Below are 22,024 nucleotides of genomic sequence, written 5' to 3'. Positions count from 1 at the left end.
GACAAAGCAACAAGAACCCACAAAAACACAAGGGATTGTTATATTCTTACGAAACCACAAAAACCACAAAACGCACACAAACAAGGAATTTAAATCTATGGTTGTTTAAAATGTAATAAGCAGACACTACCGACCGCACTACTAAAAATCAATTCCAATCAATTTGTTATACCAAATATCGATATTCTTAAATTTCAAATAGTTTTCCTGAAGCTGTTGATGTTCAGAAAATATCTATCCTGTATGTAAACGGTGGTTATGTTTTAGTGAATTTATAAAAGTAATTCTTTCAATGATGAAACTCAATAACTTGCACAAGTACATCATCATAAATTTTAATATGCTCGGATTGTGTTTACTAATTACTATAAAAAGTGCTCTACGACACATTGTTACATATTTTAATATTGCAACTATATTGAACAGCTTTATGTGCATAATGTTGTAACACACTTGGCGATTCTACGCACATCTATCTGTTGTTGATGATTTTTGCATACTTTTTCATCTATTTATTTTCGCCGTTGATGTTGTCTCATTGATGGTGTGATAATTACTTCTTATTCTACATACAGTTTGTCATATTAAATTACAAGCACATTCAGACCAAACAAGCTAATTATGTGAATGTTTGTTTTTTTGTCATTAAGATACCATGATAATGTCCCAATATAAATTAAATAACATATATAACCTTGTTCATTCTTGTATACATGTATAAATATATAGGATCATTTGACTGATGTTAAATGTCTTTTGTTCAAGGACAAGGAAATACAGCTTCCTTTTGTTGTTGATGTTTATTATATCCTGTTTTGAGAACATTATCAGATGACTTGTGAGTTTCTTGTAAGTTCATATATATATGAAAGTGTTTTGTTAAACAAAACACCTTCAGCTGAATTCATCTCGATGTCTTTTGTCGTAGATTCTGTAGACCTAACACTCTTACTAAGTTGTCGTCTGCAAATACGACTTTGTAACCTGTAAAATAGAGACTATCCAATCAAAGGGACAGAAAACCAAACACAAATTATGCATATACAATTAGATCAAACATATATACATCTTTCCTTTCATATGATGTTTCCCTAGACTTTATCGAAATGTTGACTCCTTAGTGAGTCTTTTACTTCGAATGATATGTGCATTGTTTCTGTTGATTGGACATGTGATGCTCTGTGTTCTCTCCAGATACGCCAATTTTCTCAGCCAAGAAATGCAAACGGTCATTTTTATATAAATTAGACCGCTCTTCGTTTTCCTGTTTGAATTGTTTAACACTAGTAATTTTTTTTGGGCCCGTTATAAAAGGTGTCAGACCACCAATTAAAAGTCCCTATCTGTTCAACCAAATTTTGCAATTTTCATAGATTTCTAAATTTTTTATCTTAAGTTTAACCTCTTACAAACCAGGTATGTCCTGAATCGTACAGGTATCACCTTTCTTCATTCCAATTTTCGACATACCTTTAAAGCCATATAAGAAAGAAGAGACCTTCCGAATGGATGTACCACTAAAAATAACCCCTGGTTTTCTTGAAATCTTAAATTAGTATACTATGGAGCGCATTAATCCTCAATTTTTAATTTCAACTCATAGACAAGTAAATTTGGGCTCAAAATGGTCTTAATATATTTCTCTTTCACCAAAAGTTTCATTTCTGCAAATTTGTTGTGTAGTTTAAGTAAACAATGACATCAAATGCACTATTTTTGTCCCGAGTAGGCCTACTTTTACGTTCTAAATTTGAGGGAGTAATTGGTGGTCTGACACCTTATAGCTTGCTGCTCGGTATGAGCCAAAGCTCCGTGTTGAAGGCCATACCTTGACTTATAATTGTTTACTTTTATAAAAAAAATTCATGGATGGAGACTTGTCTCATTGGCACACATACAACATCTTCCTATATCTATGATATAGCCTAGAGTGCACAATGTGGCCTTAAACAACAACAAAAAAACTACCTGACAATCAATCAACTCATTACTCATCGTTCTTTTGTAATCTCTCTTTAATGTTTATCATGGTTTACCTGATTAAGTTTTTTCTAGGACTGTTGCATTATACCATTTCTTCTCCAGTTTCCAGAAGCCCATTACTTTTTCGTTCATTGCAAAATCCTGAGAAAAAAATTTAAACAATGTAATCTTCTTTAGAATTTCACCTCTGTTTGAATGCTGCTTTTAATTTTATTAAAATGATATGTTTTAAACTAAATAGGAATACAAAGATGTGGTATGATTTTTAGTGACAATATCACATAGACGTAAATTGATTTGGATGTAAGCAGCTATATTTTACTGTACAATATTCAACAATAAGCAATCATATGCCGTAGTGTAAGCTTAAAAAATACGATTTAACATAATGTCAAACAAGAATGTGTCCATAGTACACGGATGCCCAACTCGCACTATCATTTTCTATGTTCAGTGGACCGTGAAATTGTGGTCAAAACTTAAAATGAAGCGAACGGACGAACGAACGTACGTACGGACGAACGGAGGCACAGACCAGAAAACATAATGCCCCTCTACTATTGTAGGTGGGGCATACAAATTTAAACGTGAATATCAACGGCCGATAAATAGAAATGCTTCATAGATCACAAACAGCAACCAAAACGACCACTAAATTACTGATTTGGGACAGACATTTAACATGTACAAATGTGGCCCAATTTAACGTCAAGTAAAAAACAAACAAATATTTCAATTAAGTGTGAAATCATTCCAGCAATGACACATTACTGGAAATAATTATTAGATTATTTTTGAAGTTCACAAAAAATGCAAATGTATCATGATGTTCCAGGTTTACACCCTCCCCACCTTTTCCGCGAACTGGATCCCAACCGGTTTTCCAAAGAAAGCTGAATTATAACACAACGTGCAAATCTGAACTTAAAAATAATATAAATATATGTTTTTGTTTTAGGTGCTCGTTGATATTTTGCGGAGAAGACAGAAATATAACGGTTGATAGCTTAAAACTACATTGCATACACATGTTATATATTTCACTGATTCACTTTGCCCAAGGCATTACAATTTTGTAATCTAAGTTTCAGTAAATTATTTCATAATCCACGACATGGGACTAGCAGAAACAAATAAAACATACTCATACTTCATACTCACATTTGTTACTTCCAATGATCTGATGTTTATCTGATTCTCAGGTATCTTCATTTCCTTTGAAAATAATTGAGTTTGTAAATCAAAGTAATCATTGTTTTGTTTAATTGACTAACCACACATACTGAAACGTCTCGTCCGATTCACTAATCACTGATTTCATGTGGAAATTATTAAAGAATAAGCTCTAACTACAAGTATCGCATAAACTTGACATTTTAAAATATGATGACAATGAGCATGATGAGGTGAAGGTCAAATAAATCCTGTCAGACAGATATATACACAGAGTTCGAGTCAGCCTTATCCGGCCATCTTTTAAAAATCAAATATCTCGAAATGAGCTCCATGACATTTCAATGTATTTAGCTTATTTTGAGGCTTATCTAATGCTCTTCCGGGTAATAGTAACAATCTTAAATTCTTGCTTTATTTAATTTCACCTAAGTTCATCCTCAACTTACCTCGTTTGCATGTAAAGTTCTTGACTCGAGCTCAATTGTCATCTCTGTTTCCTATCAAAATAATATTTTGTTTTGATAAAAACTGTCACATTTTTACAAATAAAATCCTATTTTGAGGTTCAATTTATCATATTAAAAAGGTTAACCGCACAATCAGCAGTAAGCATACACTACAAACTGCTCAGAGTCTGAATTGACCAGTTTTTGTGCTCGACCAGTAAAATCGAGCACACATTTTACTCGACTAATCTCGACATTGTCTCGACTGTACTTAACTGTACTTTAGTGTACTCGACTATGTCTCGACTTTACTTAATTAGTCTGATTCAGTACTTGATAATCTTTGTGTAGTCTGAAATGGTCTTGACCAATGCTCGACCTGTCTCGACCTGTCTTGACTAGTCTCGACCTGTCTCGACTAGTCTTGACCTTCAAATTTAGTTTTGACTGGTGTAAATCAGCCCATCTAACTAAATTAAATATTGATCTTACAAAATTCAAGCTTATTAGGTAGTTTATTTTATTGCTGTGAAATGAAAGAATTTAATTTTACAATAGGTAAAAATTAAAATTATTATATAAATTCAGATAGGCATCTTTAATTTTTTTTATAACTTTTTCAAATCAACTTGGATTTTCATCAAACTATGTAGCTATCTTAGATATATATTAAGCTTACTAAATCCCAGGTCATTTTATTTTTTCTTGTATTGCTGTCAAATTCAAGAATTAAATTAATCTATTTATTTTTATCTATTTGTGTTACTAAGGAAGCTACCATTTAATTTCTACATGTTCAATGACTAACAAAAGTCTTACCACGGATATGATTCCACGCCTTTAAGAAGGTTGATCTTGAAAATAAAGTCCCTTTGAACTGGTCTTTAAATAAGGATTTCTGTGTATCGAAATCTTTAAGCTGAACACTTTGAACCTCTCCATCCACTCCTAAAACCTGAAATATTCAAATAAGTCAACGAAATGTATTGCTTGACCCTTATAGGTGTAATTTTGCAATAAAGATTAGTATTAACAAAAACCATAAAGCCTTGAACCTGATCGCGTTCAGTTATATTTAGAAAAAAAATATATGCTTTGCGAATTGATGTATATCATGTATTTAAAATCTAGGACGCAATTTCATCGGACATTTTACGGGCAAACGTATTTACCCATTTCAAGGCAAATATTTGTAGTCAAATATAGTTAAAAGTACAATTACATCAATGCCAATTTTATAACAACATAAATGAATTAATATCTTCCTTTTCTTAAAAATTGTTTCACCTTTTAAATTTTTCTAGCTATTGTAGTTTTCAAGATTATAGGAAAAGTTAGCTTACTACCAATTTAATGCTTTGAACTCTGGTGGATAGCTTTCGCATTCGCATTTCCTTAAAAACGTAAAATATTGGTAAAACTCATCCTGTTACTGATAATTTGAGTATTTGTAACTTATGTGCAAATTGCGTATTGTTGATCATTTCTTGCTACATCTATTTTAGACGTTAAAATAATTGGCTATAACGCAAAAGTCATTATTATATATCATGTATATAGTGCTATAACTTAACTTCTAGATTTGATCTTTTCGGTAATGCATATATTGCCTTCATTATTATTTTTAATGTATCTTTTATAGTAGACTATTTTGAAACAAAATGAAACTAGAGGCTCTAAAGAGCCTGTGTCGCTCACCTTGGTCTATGTGAATATTAAACAAAGGAAGCAGATGGATTCATGACAAAAATGTGTTTTGGTGATGGAAATGTGATTGTACATCTTACTTTACTGAACATTCTTGCTGCTTACAATTATCTCTATCTATAATGAACTTGGCCTAGTAGTTTCAGTGGAAAATGTTAGTAAAAATTTACAAATGACTACTAAGGACAATAACTCCTTAGGGGGTCGATTGACCATTTCGTTCATGTTGACTTATTTGTAAATCTTACTATGCTGAACATTATTGCTGTTTACAGTTTATCTTTATCTATAATAATATTCAAGATAATAACCAAAAACAGCAAAATTTCCTTAAAATTACCAATTCAGGGGCAGCAACCCAACAAAAGATTGTCCGATTCATCTGAAAATTTCAGGGCAGATAGATCTTGTCCTGATAAACAGATTAATTTTGCTCTAAATGCTTTGGTTTTTGAGTTATAAGCCAAAAACTGCATTTTACCCCTATGTTCTATTTTTAGTCATGGTGGCCATCTCGGTTGGTTGGCCGGACACGTTTTTAAACTAGATACCCCAATGATGATTGTCGCCAAGTTTGGTTTAATTTGGCCCAGAAGTTTCAGAGGAGAAGATTTTTGTAAAAGTTAACGACGACGGACGACGGACGCAAAGTGATGGGAAAAGCTCACTTGGCCCTTTGGGCCAGGTGATCTAAAAAAGAAAACCTGTTAAATTCGTCAATTAAGAAAAATAAAATTTCTCGTTAACACATGACCAGTACTGAACCATTTCCGGTCATTATCGCACCCTGGTGGATTATGACGTTTAAAGTCTTTAACATTTCTAAAACAATAACTGAAACCAAGCAAAATGTACTTTCTTGAAAGTGAATTTTAATGAACTCTTGAAATTTTAAGATTTATTGATTACTTGTTGGTGTTTAATGCAACTTTCATCACTTTTGGCTATAATATTATAGTGGATGTCAGCTTTTGATTGCCCAAACGCTAAAAATAATTGTCAATCAAAACTACAAAATGTATTGAAAAATGTAATTTTAAATTAGAAAATGTGAAATTATAAAAAAAAATCGTTCTCATTTTTTTCTGCATTGGCATAAGCCAAGACTAAGTTAACTTAAGCTACAGTACCTTTTTAAAAAAATCCTAATCCTCCAGGTATGATATATTTTATTTTTCCCCATTTGAAACGTCCAAGCACAAGATAAAAATCACCACTGTTTAATACAATGTCCCAACTTGCCTTAATGAATATCCTACCAATGAGTGTTTAATTAATAATATGTTCACACTAATTTATACTTCTCACCCTAGCCTGCATGTCAATCACAGTTAAAATTTGACCCTTCTCTTGAAAACAGCCGGTATTTGACACGCCCACATCGGTCTAGATGTGTACTTTGAAATAATCGTCGATTTTATAATTCCACCATGGTTTTCCTAATTTAAAATGTGTTCTTTTTATTTCTTTCAATGCTTATGATATCCGATGCCGTATTTAGCGACAGCGAAGATGAGACAGAAAAGGGACAGGTATGTATAATTTTATTTCAACTTATTTTCAAATTAAAATCGTTATCATGGCGAATGTACGCATAATATGATATACACTTTATGAAAAAAAGCAATAAAGGTTACGTTCAAGTGCGTAAAACAAGTATTACCATTCCTTAAAACCACAAAGGAATTTCCAATATTGCAAACGTGTATTTTCAGCACATTTTTCATTCCACGCATGTATCTATTTTCTCCCCGAGTGTGATAGATATATGATATATGTACATTGTCGGAAAATATACAACTTATGTGTATGAGCATTCGAAACATGACGAAAAACTAACTTCGCCGAGCTTTTCTCAGACTCGTAGCAAGTACTTATATTTGTTTTCTCCGAAAATAAACGTATATTATTTTTATCCTGAAATTTACACCATTCACTTGAAATTTTAGTTGTATAAAATCTAAAAAATGTGTCCCTTATTTTTCAAAGAATTTGACATGTAGCTTAACGCGGACCCCAAAAATTAACTGTTACGTAAAAAAAGGAATATCCGCATTACCGCTCGTTCAATATGGAAGTCGGACAACAGAACATTAATTTGAACAAGTAGAAATAAAGCAACAACAAAAATATTAGTGTACCTGTTGTTTGTACAATAGTTGGCTGATTGCAGGATAAAGGAAATATAATATAAGCGAATATACAAACACCGTTTAACTTTATTTAAAAACGTTGATCGATTAACTGATAATTGCATGCTTAACGTTTAGTTGCATGTTTTTGAAATACAAAAAAAAGTAGCAGTTTATACTGTATAGCTGTCCATTATTAAGTATCCTTCAAGGCAACGTATTTATTCGTATACTAGATAACATTTTACAAATAGAACTAGACTAGATAAGGGATCCTCCATTTGATTTTTATGGGGGGGGGGGGGGGGGGGGTGCTAGGATGAAATTTGAAAAAAATAGGCAGGACAGGAGTTTTGAGTTAAAAAAAAAAAGATGAGACACTTGCAAAAAAGTCAGGATGACAATTTATGTAAAAAAAGCAGGACCGGATAAAGTGAAAAATAAAAAGGTAGGACAGAGATTAAAACTAAAAAAAAATGCAGGACAAGATTTTTCATCCTAGCCCCCACCCCCCCCCCCCCCCCCATAAAAATCAAATGGTAGCTCCCTAACATTTTACAAATATAACTAGACAGATGCATCCTGATACCTCTGCACGCAGAATACATATGTATAGTATGTGATTCTAGTACTGTCAACGGTACAGAACATTTTCTTTTTTTCCATTGCAATGAATAAAGACGATAGAATGTCTATGTTGTCTAAAATTGCTAAATTGCAAAAGTTACTGACAGGGCTTTCAATAATGGCTAAAGTCATCACAAAATTATTTTGCTATCTAAGAGCATAAAACGTGTGTACATTTAGAATATATCATCTTTTAAATGCGTATATCTTAAAAAGTCAAATGTAGCACATGAAGTTGACTATAGTCCTTAAGCGTGATAAAGATATTTATTATGCTAATGTTTTTAAATTGGAAAGGTAGCAATGTTGATACGAAACTCTACTAGTACTGCCAAGCTTATGTTTGTAATGTTCATGTAACCCCGATTTAAACTTCTCATGGGCGGATCCAGCCATTTTAAATAGGGGGGTTCATGACCCACGACAAAAAAGGGGGGGTCCAACTACATGTCCCAATTAAAATGCATTGATCGTCCAAAAAAAGGGGGTTCAAACCTTGGATCCACCACTGCTTCTCTTCTCTTCTATTCTCTTCTATTTATTCAATAGGACACATTTCCACACATTTAAAACTTGACGGTGACACCGTCAAGTTTTAAATGTGTCTAATGTAATTTAATTTTGTTTTAATCTTTAATGAGGTCTTAAATTATTGATGTTATTGCATTTGTCTATCGGTTGTCCTTAATTTGCACACAGCAACAGTTAAAATAAAAATAAGAATGGTTATGAATAAAGGAGGAATAAAGGTAAAACAATTAGACTGCCAAAATCATCCGTGAACTAATATAAAAAAAAAAAGGGGCATTGAAAATTTGGCGGGAAATCATTCTCTCTATATTTTTCATACATTTAACATTTGCACCTTTTTTCTTACAAAAACTTTTAAAAAAATAACAAGGATTTTATTAGATTTTTAAATAGAACTTTGTGTAATAACATTATGAAAATATATAAAAGTAGGGGTTAGCGGGCAAAATATTTTGGGAAGTACATAAAAAAAAACCAGAGGATTCCGAATATCTTGCAAAAATCCTAAAAACAACATGAATACACATCCTAAGACGCTTAAAAAACATTTTACTCACTTACAAACGATTTTTATGAATTAATGTATAAATACGAATAAGCATAGAGTATTACATGGTATTCATTTGTTCCGCTCTTTAACGAATGGCCAGTTTAGGTGCATGTATAATGAACCTATCTGGTTTTCCAGATTTTTGTATACTAGTATACATAATTGTTTATTTATGATTACGATAAAATAGCTTGTGTTTGTATCATAATATGTTTACTGTCTCAGACGCGAGATGTGGTAATGTTGTTATAATTTTTACTACAAGCTTTAACTTGAGTTTTCATCGCAGATAAAGATCAGTAATTTTACATTTACAATGATTCGTTCGTTCATTAGAAACTATATTATCTCTGACATATATCAATACAATAACTAGTAATCGACTTGTCAATTGGTTTTACATTTTACATCATCTGAAAGGTGTATGCACTACACCACTCCTTTATTCAGCTACACAAGAAAGATCCCATGTGGTTTGATTCTTCAACTGCCCGGAAACGTTTAATATTAAATGATATCCGTGTTATAAAATGAATGAAAGCTATGGTATATATGAGTGGTTTACTATTTTCGACTTTAAAACAATTTCCATTAAACAACCATCTATGATGCATAATACATGTAATACTGTGCTAGCTATCAAACACATACAAAACAAAAGCGTAAGAAAACTAACTTTTATTTACGGTATTAAACTTTTTTCAGAGAAATTTTATCTATATAGTATCATGGTAAAACAGCATAATTACTTTTTGGTATGTTTTATAGTAATTGGTCTAGATCTGATGTGTGACATGGCACAGTATTTAAAAAAAAAATGAACAGAACGACTGATGAAGATATTACATGTAAAGAATAAATATATGACGACATGTTTTTTTTTCATAACTATAACTTTTATGTATGCACGTTTTTTAAAATTAGTGTTATAAAATAGTTATTCTAAGTTAAATGTTGTTGGGTTTTTTTTTTTTTTGCGTAGATTTAACATAACAAATCACTGCATTGTGTGCAAAGTGGCGCAAAAGCATTACAATAAAGCGGTCGTAAGGATTTACAGGCTACCCGTAGGTCTTTAACAATGAGAAAAAAATATCACATACTATACTCATGGTCGATTCAACAAAACTTAATCTTCTTTTCTGTATTTTGAAAATATATATATTGAATAAAATTAAGGGATATCGAGATGAAAAATATGATCGAATGGAGCTATAGATTGTTTAAAAATAATTTAGATTTAAAAACTCGTTGGAAACGCTTTACTTCATTCAAAAAACAAATGCATACATTTTACGAACTGGACTCGACGATCTTTCAAATCGTTCCCTCAAGATACTATGTTGTTCCCACAAGATAAATATCTCGTTTCCTAAAGATGATATGTCGTTCCCTCAAGATGTTATGTTGTTCCCCCAAGATAGTCATCTTGTTCCCTCAAGATGATATGTCGTTCCCTCAAGAGATCATGTCGTTCCCTCAAGATATTATGTCTTTCCCTCAAGAAACGATGTTTTCCCCTCAAGATGATATGTCGTTCCCTCAAGATGCTATGTTGTTCCCTCAAGATAGTTATCTCGTTCCCTCAACATAGCAATATCAATACAATGTTAAAACTATGTTGAGGGAACAACATAGTATTTTGAGGAAACGACATAATAACTTGAGGGAACGACATAACATCTTGAGGGAACAACATAGTATCTTGAGGGAACGACATAGCATCTTGAGGGAACAACATAACATCTTGAAGGAACGACATAGTATCTTGAGGGAACGACATAACATCTTGAGGGAACAACATAGTATCTTGAGGGAACGACATAGCATCTTGAGGGAACAACATAACATCTTGAAGGAACGACATAGTATCTTGAGGGAACGACATAATATCTTGAGGAAACGACATATTATCTTGAGGGAACGAGATAACTATCTTGTGGGAACGACATAGTATCTTAAGTGAACGACATAGCATCTTGAGGGAACGAGATAGCTATCTTGTGGGAAGGACATATCATCTTGAAGGAACGACACAGTATCATGAGGGAACAACATATTTTTTTTTCTTTCATGTTCGCATTCTGCCACCGTAGTTTCATGACCAAACTACAATCTGAATGTTTTTTTTAATTGATATACATATTTAGACTAACTTAAAGACCTTATTGCTAAACAATTGATAATTCAATAAAAGGCTATTGTTACAGTTTTCAGTCATGATTTACCTCAAAATTTAGTGAGTCAGGGGCCTGGTTTTCGAAAGTATCTTATGACTAAGACATGTCTTATGATGGTCTTATGACATGTCATAGTCGTAAGATATGTTTTCTAAAGTGTCCTAAGTTACGAATTGTCATAACTTTTGTGGTAAACTTAAGACCCCTCGCGACATGACTTATGATGGTCTTATGATTGTAAACTAAAATTTTAATTACTTTTCATGTTTAATTTCATGTTAATTGCAATACAAATATTTGTTGTGTATTTCAGTTAGCTTAATAGTAAGGATTTTATTTTTCTCAACTACGTGAACTAAAATTTGAATCTCCTGCGACATATAATTTTGAATTCTTTTCTAATAGTCATGGTTTTGTATAATACATATACATATTACTTAGTTCCTAGTATAGTTAATAGAACCAGAGACATATATATGTCTCTGATAGAACTATATCAACGTATGTGCACGGGCATTTCGATAAGCGGGTACTCGATGTACCGAATCTAAAAAGTATTCACATTTAAAAAAAAGTATGATTATACACGAAAACGAAGTTCAAGTTTATTATTTATCACAAACTAATTTTTAACAAATTTTCAAGTCAAATATCAATTCCTTTTTATATAAAATTTCATGTCCATTATATGAAAGAAATAAAATATTCGTAAATATTAATATGTTCATACTTTTCATTTTAATTTTTATATTTATCCCTTTTTAATACAATATATATATTTCTATCTTTATAAGCCTCTTTTCGTGCTTTTAGTTTGTTAAAGGAGAAATAGTGAACAAAATTAATAAGAACAAATAACACATTATACGTTTTTAGTAAGTTTAGGTAATGCATGGATTCAATTTTACAGTCAACATTACGCTTTCAAAATGACAGCAGAAATCACTATTCCGTTGAAGCCTTTGCGATTTTTTTTTTAATTTTCAAGCGTCATAAGTTTATTTGTCTCTATAGATTTGACCACAATGTTTATCTAGAAACAATATTTAACTTATTAAAACTGCAAGTATTCTGCATGTATGATTTATTTCTCATGCCATAGTTTATTAATTTAGAAATATTTACATAGCCATGCAGTAGTGAACAGACAATTTGTGTAGTAATCAATCCTCCTGAGAAAATAAAATGACCAACGATTATGATAGTTATTAAGTAATGTACGAGATAACTAATGACCGCAAAATCTGAAGTTTATCCCAACAAATTCCCATCTGCTAATTCCTCAATGTCTTGTTTCATGATTTACATGAACGATCAGATTCAGTATAATTATTCCCGGAGTTACTAACATGACTAACATGTTTAACCCCGCCACATTATTTATGTGTGTGCCTGTCCCAAGTCAGGAGCCTGTAATTCAGTGGTTGTCGTTTGTTTATGTGTTACATATTTGTTTTCATTAATTTTTTGACATAAATAAGGCCGTTAGTTTTCTCGTTTGAATTGTTTTACATTGTCTTATCGGGGCCTTTTATAGCTGACTATGCGGTATGGGCTTTGTTCATTGTTGAAGGCCGTACGGTGACCTATAGTTGTTAATGTTTGTGTCATTTTGGTATTTTGTGGATAGTTGTGTCATTGGTAATCATACCACATCTTCTTTTTTATATTCTCACTAAACATGCTCAGTATACAATATATGTTATTTCAATTGAACACAACACTACTGCACAAAAACAAATACAAAATAAAACCGCGAAGAGCCTTAGGCCGCCATCATCGTCATTGTATTTAACTAAAATATTTAAGTTATAATATGAAATCTACTTCAACATAATATGCTACGAAATGAGGCCTGTATGGTTTATTGCTTAGGGCTACGTAACGTTTTCCCTTGACCCAAAATTATCCAGTTATGCAGGGTTCTGTTCGAAGAATGAAACCAAAGTACTGAAATACTGAAAATCGGATGACCGCAAGTTCTTGTGAAAGGTCCGAGAAGCACTTGTCTCAGAAAAAACCCCATATCTATACCTGAAAATGAGGTTTTATGTGCAGATATAATTTTTTTCTTGGACAAGTTCGTGCGTAGATAAATTAATGACAGGGAATTCATCCTCACCGTAATGACTATTATATTGAAGTACGTGATACAAATCCGTATAATTACTCAGGTATATTATTGTTATATAGTATATTAATACTTGTATATTACAGTTACGTGTATTTTCATTGTATATCATTCTATTCTTCTATATTAATAATAGTGCAGTGCTAGTGCATGGTTGAGTTATCGTTGCTTAAGATTGCAAACGTTCTTGAGATATTCTACCGCATGCGTGTGCATATTTATTTTGAATGATTTTTCACTAAATGTTTATACGTATAACAAAACATTTTAATATTATTAATTTATCTTTTCAAAAAAAGTATGTGATGAGTAATGGATTTTTAACAAGCGATAAGGAATATAAGTTTGCACTTGATGATGTCTTCATCATGTTTATAGATCGGTTCAAAAAACCAAAACGAATATTACGTAATGGAAATCTAGGCGATAGCAATACACCGGAATGCCCTCATCCGCTGTAAAAATTGATAATTTACAACACCTGGCATTCTTGACCTTGAAATACATTTTAAAGAAACTAATTATTATATCTATACACACAGAAATACAAAAGTAGCTGTCAATCACAGCATGTATTCCGAGGATTTATTATAGGTGAAGCAATACGGCAAATAAGAAATATAAGTGGCCTTAACAAATCAATAAACGATGTAACTAATGTCAAAGTGAAATTATTAGATAGGGGTTATTATAACGTCTAAATATGTGAAATAAAATTGAGAATGGAAATGGGGAATGTGTCAAAGAGACAACTACCCGACCAAATAAAAAAACAACAGCAGAAGGTCACCAACAGGTCTTCAATGTAGCGAGAAATTACGAGGAAATTACCGCACCCGGAGGCGTCCTTCAGCTGGCCCCTAAACAAATATATGCTAGTTCAGTGATAATGAACGCCATACTAATTTCCAAATTGTACACAAGAAACTAAAATTAAAATAATACAAGACTAACAAAGGCCAGAGGCTCCTGACTTGGGACAGGCGCAAAAATGCGGCGGGGTTAAACATGTTTGTATTTATATTGATGCTTTTTATCAATTGACGTAGTGAATTATTACAACAAAACAAATCGAAACAAAAAAAAATATTCGGTTTTAATGATCTTTAAAAACTAAATATTACCCATATACATGTATACATAAGATTAAGAAAAGTAAGTACTAAGTAAGTAAATTTTGTTTAGGGTCGGCTTATATATACACAATAACAGACAAAACATGAGCTCTGACTACTGATGCTAAATTTGGTTGATTATGATATAGGGAATTACTGAAGCAGGACCGGAGCGGGCCCCCTCTTAGGCAGTCAGTGGGCCCCGGCTTGTGAAAAATTCTGGATCTGCCACTGATCAATGGTATAGTGTTTCATGTATACAAACCTTTGGATATGGTAATTAGGCGCAAATGTCAAAATAATCGGATTTATAGCATCTATGACTAGCATCAGTGGAAATACTACATTAGAATAATAGAGATTAATTAGTTTGACAAATAGCTAATGCATTTACAAGTCGACTGTGGTTTAACCGCATTAAAAATAAATACTGGCATCTGATTTGTTTCAGATACTTCTGATATTATCAAGCAAGTGATAATATGAACCCATAATTGATATTTGAATTTATCAACTATTATATATCATGTAGCAAGAAATTTTAACCTATTCCAGCGGCCCATTCCTGTCACTCATTGCATAGTAAGTGCCCCCTCTCCACCCCCGAGTAAACTTGAAGCATATCTTACGATATCATTTTATTAATGATTTTATATTAGACATTGACCATTCATTTTTTGTGGAGGTGGAGGCGGCAAGAACTTTTTAAATAATTATTGTGGGTTCCCATTGAAAATAACAGGATTTAAAAACAAAATTGTTCATATTGAGATAAAAATCGAATGTCGAAAAAAATGATAGTCCGAGAATCAAAAATTCCTTAACACGCATGATAGTAACTACTTTCACAACGAGAGGATTTCCCTCAATAATCGTGGTTAATCCTTTAATAACAGATAGAAATATTAATATACCTATTCCAATCAAAATGTACAAATGCATTAATTATTTTGTTTATATAAAAGCTTTAAGAAGTAGGCACTTCACATCGGTGTTAATATTTACGCACCCAGCGGCAAGTTGTCATAAATCACGCACTATGAAGCTGGGGTTATAAAACGATTTTTTTTTGGCACAGACATTTTATGAAGATAATATGGTATTCAAAATTAAAACTATGATTAATCTAATTGATCGATGTGTGCAGCCGATATGTTTTATTACTAGATGCTTCGTTCACTCTGCATTGTCATAAAAGGAAAATTAACATAGTTTACTCAGACCTAATAGCCCTCAAAAGAATTTTCTACTTTTTGCTTGATACTTTTTTTATTGCATAATTGATAGGCATGGGAGATACTTTTATTAAGTACAAATTGCGTTAAAAAAAGCAACAGCAACCTATATTTTTTTCTTACTAAAACATACTACAATTTTCTTTAATACGGTTTCGTTCTTAAAAATATTATTTTCATTAGAATATTTTTTGTATGGAGCGCGAGAGGGTCAAAAAGCGGAATTGAGTATTGTGTTATTCAAAATCAATTTCTCGACCATGCTTTCAGGGCTTCACTTAAGTATCGGCAGGCACACCAGCAGCTGCCCTTAGTCAATGCACTACTGTTGTGGCCACAAAAAACTTGTCCCGTGTTGACGTAAAGCGAATGTAGCGCTCCTCCCTTGACGATGGTTGTTTTTGGTCTACGACATATTGACCTATCCAGTGCTGTTGCAATTTGTTGATAACTGTTTTTTAGTCTATAAACTGTTGACTTATGCACATTAAATCGATCCACTACGTCAGTAACACTCATGCAAGCATCAACCATTCCAAGAGCCATCTGACGGTCATTTTCGGGGAGGCCTGGTTGACGCCCCATGCAATTTTTTCAAACGTTTATGTGTTTTTCTTAGGCAGCAACCATTTGATTTTCTGGGGGGGGCTATGGTTTTTTTTTTCTGTGCAAACTTTTTTTTTCGCCTTTGCCGAAGAACAATCTCTTTTTTTAGCGACAAACCGAAGACAATTTTTTTCTTTCAATTTTAGCATTACATATAGTGGCAGCTGAGGGTGAAACAAACAATTTTTTTACTCAGGGTTCAAAACAAATTATTTTTTTCACCAAATCCTGGAAACAAACTTTTTTTTCCAAAAAAAACCATAGCCCCCCCCCCCCCCCCCCCCCCAGAAAATCAAATGGTTGCTGCCTTACCAATGGTGTGTTTCTGAACGTTAGTGCAAAACCAAATTAAATTTCGTCTTAAAAGTACAGGTACAGAAGGTAAAACATCAATTACACGCGCAAAGCTAAAATGGCGCAAAATCAATCACCTGGAAAAAAGTACGACTGCTTAAAAATACAGGTAATACTAAGGATTATATCAATGATGTTTATTAAAAAAAAATCCAGAAACAACCAAAAAATTTAAAAAAAAACGTGTTGCTAAACTTTTTTGGCTCAGTATAGGTTAATTTAATTATTTAGGAATTGTTTAATCATGTCATTGTTTTAATGTCATTTACAATGATTATTTTATTTGACGACACATTTGTTCTGCTATTTTACACACGATTATCTCTGCCTTTGCCTTTACTTGTATTGATTTATTTGAAATAGAAAAGCATGTATTTCATATTCATAAATGATAAATTTATAGAAACCACCATTGCAGAGTGCTGGAATGTGACAAGAGATCAATGCCACCAAAAATTACAATTATAGATCACCACACAGCCTTCAACAATGAGTAAAATCAATGTCCATAATCAGCTATAAATATTACAAAACAACAATGCAAATATAGAACAATTCAAACTAGAAAATTTCAAATAGCCCTCAGTAGAAATGATCCGAAATAGTGCGATACACAGATTATCAGTTTTATGCATACATAATTATATTGACTGAAAAGATTCACATTATGACTGACTAAATTATGCTATTACTAGATAGTAATATCTATTAAACCGATTATCTTTACTTTTCCACTTTAAGGATGAACTACATATTAAGTTCATGGTTAATCATGAAGAGACATAAAAAAAGAAATATCATTTTTTTTTTGTTATCTGTTAGAAGTCAAGCCTACTAAAATGATACAGCCTCGGTGGTTTAGTATTCTTATAGAATATTTTGCATTATAATTGAATATAAAATCTATGAAAAATGTATATGTGTTTACATGCATACGTATGTGTTTAAGTCGACTTCTGCGGGTGTCTGGGACATTCTTAATACAATGTATCTTGATATACAAAAAGCAACATGGATTTCAACCAATATTTTGTCTTTTCATAATTAATATCGAAGTTTAATTCGGTTATGTTACAAATATAGCATATACCATACCACATCAAGAAGGGGGAAAACATTACAACTACGATGACAAAACAACTAAAAGCAACACGGTAGGGAGGAATAACACATATTGGTGTGTATGTTCATTGGACATACTGTACTTGCTAAGGCAGTATTATATACTTGCAATTATTTTAGTCAGCTACAGCTATTTAGTGGACAACAAACTCCTGTTTTGACACATCAAGTAATGAATGAGCAAGATAAATAAAATAACATGTTTAAGGTTTGAATTATAATTTTTGCAGGGTGGAACGTTGCCTCCAGTATTGTATATTCAAGCGGACAACTGCTGGCGGGAAAACAAAAATAAATATGTTTTATCGTTTTGCGAGTTACTGGTGCACATGAAAGTATTTCAAGAGGTAGACATTTGATATCTTATAGCCCACAGTAATCATACTACTGTTAGATAATAGAATTCCTATCTAAAAAAATTCAGGGAATACAATCATGACAATGGACACACGTATTTTTATGCCCCACCTACGATAGTAGAGGGGCATTATGTTTTCTGGTCTGTGCGTCCGTTCGTCTGTTCGTCCGTCCGTTCGTCCGTCCGTCCGTTCGTCCGTCTGTCCCGCTTCAGGTTAAAGTTTTTGGTCAAGGTAGTTTTTGATGAAGTTGAAGTCCAATCAACTTCAAACTTAGTACACATGTTTCCTATGATATAATCTTTCTAATTTTAATGCCAAATTAGAGTTTTTATCCCAATGTCACGGTCCACTGAACATAGAAAATGAAAGTGCGAGTGGGGCATTCGTGTACTGAGGACACATTCTTGTTCCTACTGAATTGATCGGTGATTCCTCCTACCATTTTTATAAGGGTCGTATCATTATGTATTAACATGAATAACTGTATCCAAATAAACATGATGAATAAGATATAATAAAGCGAGAAAATATACCGACGGAGAATCATAATGAAAAGTCGATTAAAATAAATCATCTCAATATTCAACAGTAAAACAACTAAGACAAACCATTACATAAACATATAAAGTAACCCCAATACCACCGGAAAACTCGGTTAACAGCTCCTCGAGGGACACCCGTCGTATTTTTAGACTAACTGAATTCATGATATGGAACACCGTCCCTGAAATAATGTATCAAGTGTAATATATAAATACTCCACATACATCCACTATCATGACTGTCGCAATATTGCTTCAGAGAAATGTCAAAACAATTAGCAAAAGAATGCACATACAAGAATCGTAATGCGGACAGTTTTAAAATATAAATCAATATAAAATTTGATAGAATTTTTTATGAAAATATTTTTTTTTGCAGGTTCACCTTTCTTTTCTGTATGTTGGACACACACATGAGGATATTGACGCCGGTTTTCAGCAAAATAGTAGATTCCCTCCGTCGAAATGACGCAGAAAAAATCCCTGAGCTTTTGGATCTCTTACCAAATCCAAGCAACTTAATTTGGCAATACGATATTAGGAACTGGCTTCAACCATTTATTGCTGATGTACGGAAACATATCAAGCCATTACATTATAGATTTACAATGGATGAAGTATCTAATAAGATTAAACTGTGTTACAAATCCAATCATGCGGGGCCTTGGAAGATTTCAACAAGTGGAATGTTCATGTTTAACGATAAAGGTGAAGTAGAATTGCCAAAGGGTGTACCAAAAGTATCCACGCCAGTTTTTGACAAAATATTTATCGAAAAAATTGAAAGTGGAATTAATGACTGGAAATGTCTCTTCACGGATCAAATGTCAAACGCGTTGTCTTTGCTTACTAATATCACTGAGAAAACTAAATATTTATCTTCTTTTCAAATTAAATATTTTTCATTTGAGCAAAACATCTGGACGTTTTATTAGCAAACTCAACTCGAAATCGGTAATTGACTACTTTATAATATTTATTTGTTTTTCTTTAATCATCAACTAACAACATTTAAGGTCGAAATCAATCGTTGTTTTTTTATGTATTTTCAGGAAATACGAAGAACATGACAACTAGACGCACCATATATAGCTCATATCTATATGGCTATATATGTCAAAAGAAACAGATATTTTATTCTATAATACAGGAACTAATAGAACTCGTTTTCTTTTTTGATTTGATTTGTTATATACATGAGGTATCATATTTGTTGTGGCTATTTTACCTAGCAGTTGAACAACATATGGTTTCAACAGCAACAGTACAATTATGTTTTATTCAAAATAATGTGCATGCTTTAATATGTAATTTTCAAGAGTTTAAATTTTCTACTTGTGCTGTACTGACATTAAACAGTTTGTAATTATGTTTTCTCTTGAAAAAACATTGATTTCTATCTCGTTTACTTTCCTTTAATTTGATGGATACACGAATACGTGGTAGCGTGATCACCCCGAGTGCGAGAGGTCGTAGTTTGGAACCCGGCTGGATGAAAACGGAGACTTTAGAATTTGTATTTGTTGCTTCTCCGCTTAGCACGCAGCATGAAGGAGTTTGATCAAAGGATTGATTGGCTCGAAGTGATAATACTATGTCCGTTTCGGTGGACTGTTATCTTATGAACAACGTGACGGTTGTCACATGTGAAACAGTATTTTCTTCCCTTTCGGAGATGCCGAGATCACCCCAAGCTTTTGGTGGGATGCGTGTTGCTTGTAGGTTTTAATTTCTTTGACGTTTCTTCCTCACTATTGTTTGTCTTTTCTTTTGTAGCCATGGCGTTAGTTTACTTTCGATTTATGCGTTTGAATGTCCCTCTGGTATCTTTTACTCCTCCTTTATGAATTAGCTTGTTGAAAATCCGACTCTGCGCGTGGTTCAAGTGAAAAGTAAAGTTATTTTTCATGTTACATTAAATTGTTCTTGTCCTGAATATGCATATTTATTTCCCACTGGACAGTGCGAATCACCAAGATTCATCTTTTATTTCGTATTTGAATGTTTCAAAGTCATTTAAAGTCTTGCACATGTACATTAGTTAGTGTTAATTATGACCTTCAAATCTAAGGCCCGCTATCTAACTTTGCAAAAAGAATTTAAAGCAGTATTTTCATTAGCTTGACTTGTTTGCAATATAAAAAAAAATCAGTCGAAAAGTGCATTGAGAATCACACTGCTTTTCCAAGCTTCACCTGATAAATGTTCGTCATTTTTATATTCAAGATTGACATTTTTAGACGGAAAGTAAATCTTTGCAAAATGCTGTAGAAATGGATAAATACACATAATGGGGACATTTCCCCATTCCATGTATATTTTTTATTTCTTCGACATAGAAAATGACCAATTACACAGCTTGTTTTAAAGATTATTTTCATGTGGGGAAATTTCCCCAATATTGTTAAGTGTTCACGTATGTGTTGTCTTCCTGTATGGATGTTTTCCCACTACTTGTAATTTAATGGGGAAATTTCCCCATTTCGTATTCTTTTATCACCATATTGAAAGTCATATTTAATTTGGGGATATTTCCCCACTTTATTCATGATGTTAATTACAGTTACTTACACATACTTCTCAAACTTATAATTATATTTGAAGAAAAGTGGGGATATTTCCCCAGTCTGAAGGTCTTTTTTCTGGGGATATTTCCCCAGTCTAAAGGTCATTTTATTCCGGGGATATTTCCCCATTTTCATTTATTTTTAAATTCATTATGATAATAGATGAGGAAAAATTTCAATGAGTTTCATCATTCTTTGTTGCTGCATGAATATAAAGTTAACATCAGGTGTAATTCTGGATAAATTTTCACTAATTTTTAGCAACTGAATCGCCTCGCGTCTTCAAATAAAGATGTTTTTTACAATAAACGTTGACAATCTTTTTGTTTACCGAATTTGAAACCACACTAAAAAGAGAATAAAATAGATTTTCTCTTTTTCAAATAGAACGCGTTAATATAACAATGGCCATTTTCCTGACTTGGTACAGGAAATTTAATAAAAAAAAGAAAAATGGTGGGTTGAACCTGGTTATGTGACATGCCAAACCTCCCACTTTTATGGCAATGTTAAAATACAACATTAAAATGACGACATTACATGATAGACTACAATACAAAGAAATGGGAAAACATGTAGGACAGAGAAACTGAATGAACTGGATGATCAATGATCTCTACCAAAACACACGAATAAAACAGATATAAAATAGATTTACTGC

At 32.5% G+C, this 22,024-nt stretch overlaps 2 long non-coding RNA genes across 3 annotated transcripts; one reads left to right on the top strand and one right to left on the bottom strand.

The window, feature by feature from the left end:
* Positions 1-391: 391 nt before the first annotated feature.
* LOC139504513 (uncharacterized) lies at positions 392-6,567 on the bottom strand. 2 transcript variants are annotated; one of them, XR_011659246.1, is made up of 5 exons: positions 6,443-6,567; positions 4,425-4,560; positions 3,606-3,656; positions 3,145-3,198; positions 392-984 (listed from the first exon to the last, which is right to left on the bottom strand). It is a non-coding gene; the product is annotated as an uncharacterized lncRNA (long non-coding RNA). The 2 variants fall into 2 exon arrangements; XR_011659245.1 differs by lacking the exon at positions 6,443-6,567 and having other exon boundaries at positions 4,425-4,685.
* Positions 6,568-6,666: 99 nt separating this feature from the next.
* Positions 6,667-20,165, top strand: LOC139504514 (uncharacterized). The gene is made up of 4 exons (XR_011659247.1): positions 6,667-6,844; positions 18,126-18,242; positions 19,176-19,504; positions 19,849-20,165. It is a non-coding gene; the product is annotated as an uncharacterized lncRNA (long non-coding RNA).
* The last annotated feature ends 1,859 nt before the right edge of the window (positions 20,166-22,024 follow it).

This window comes from Mytilus edulis, chromosome 14 (genome assembly GCF_963676685.1).
Source record: "Mytilus edulis chromosome 14, xbMytEdul2.2, whole genome shotgun sequence".
Classification (NCBI taxonomy): domain Eukaryota; kingdom Metazoa; phylum Mollusca; class Bivalvia; order Mytilida; family Mytilidae; genus Mytilus; species Mytilus edulis.
This window is presented reverse-complemented; position numbering and strand designations above follow the sequence as displayed.